The sequence below is a fragment of the Ailuropoda melanoleuca genome, chromosome 20 (assembly GCF_002007445.2).
Source record: "Ailuropoda melanoleuca isolate Jingjing chromosome 20, ASM200744v2, whole genome shotgun sequence".
Classification (NCBI taxonomy): Eukaryota; Metazoa; Chordata; class Mammalia; order Carnivora; family Ursidae; genus Ailuropoda; species Ailuropoda melanoleuca.
Window position 1 is genome coordinate 243,786 of NC_048237.1, and position 1,194 is coordinate 244,979.

General features: G+C 31.8%; 1 pseudogene; it reads left to right on the forward strand.

The window, feature by feature from the left end:
* Positions 1-375: 375 nt before the first annotated feature.
* The window catches only part of LOC105234907, a 1,546-nt pseudogene continuing 727 nt past the window's right edge, over positions 376-1,194 (forward strand).

Consider the following 1,194-nt stretch of genomic DNA (forward strand, 5'->3'; position numbering starts at 1 on the left):
TGCATAAATGGATTTACTGGCAAGTGCTTTCTTCTTGCTCTGAAAACGTAAATATCTGAGCAGAATAAAATTCAGACAGAAAAGTTTGAAAATATTAATTTTTTTCTTGTTTGCCCAAGTCTGGGGAAATATATTTATCTGGATCCTTATCCCTTTAAAATACAGATAAGTATTGTTTACAGCAAGAGGCCTGGGGATTTTGTGTAAAAATATGTAACTAAAAATTTACTAGAGATGGATAAATGATGAATTTTGTTGTTTGTTTAACAGAGAAAATATAACCTCCGATTCCACTGATATTTTATCTAACTCATACATTGCTCTCAGTTTTACTAATTTAATAAGCCTTGGTTTCATGTGAAACAACTTCCTTTAATGACAAAACCATTCAGCATCTGTATGCTGTTTCTTGCATTTGTAGGATCTTCTTTGGATTATGACTTAATACAATTAGTATTCCCAAGAAATACTGTAACAGGAGACACAAACAAGGTGAGTACTGATGCTGATTTGATATACCACTGTTACTATATACCACTGTCAGTCAAAATATTAATTAAGATAGCTTAGAAAAGGATACCAATGTGTTAGGTCACAGTTCAGAATAAAAAGGAAAAAATAAATGGTTTTTAAAATTCAGTCGAATGAGTTATGAAGAAAACCACTAAGACCTGTTAGGCATGTAAATGAGCCTTTTCTTCCATAAAGGAATGCAGCAGAATAATTTGTTGGCATCCCATAGATTAGAGTATTTTAGAAACATGAGAATATCAATTGTCTCTTACATTAATATTATGCTTTTTCTCTCTTTGCTTCTGTATATTTTGTCCTCACTATACATAATTAAGTACAATTTAAATGTAGTTAACTTAAAGCCACTCTCTTTTCACTTCTAGTGAATGGCCAAGATTCAGTAGTTCCACACCTTTCTCTCTCTATGTAAGATGACATTTAATTCTTTCTCAGATACAACAGACTCAACTGAGAAAATCAAAAAATTATTCAGGATAAAAATCCTGAATAATTTTTAAAAAAATCTTACTATACAATAAAAACAGATCAAGGGAGAATCTTTATCTTCCAGGACAGAGGAAAAACAAAAACTCTTGTATCTGGAGAAATGCTAGTACATGCTTTCCACTGACACCTGATACGATATGACTGCTGTGGGAAACAAATTGACTGAACTGCCAG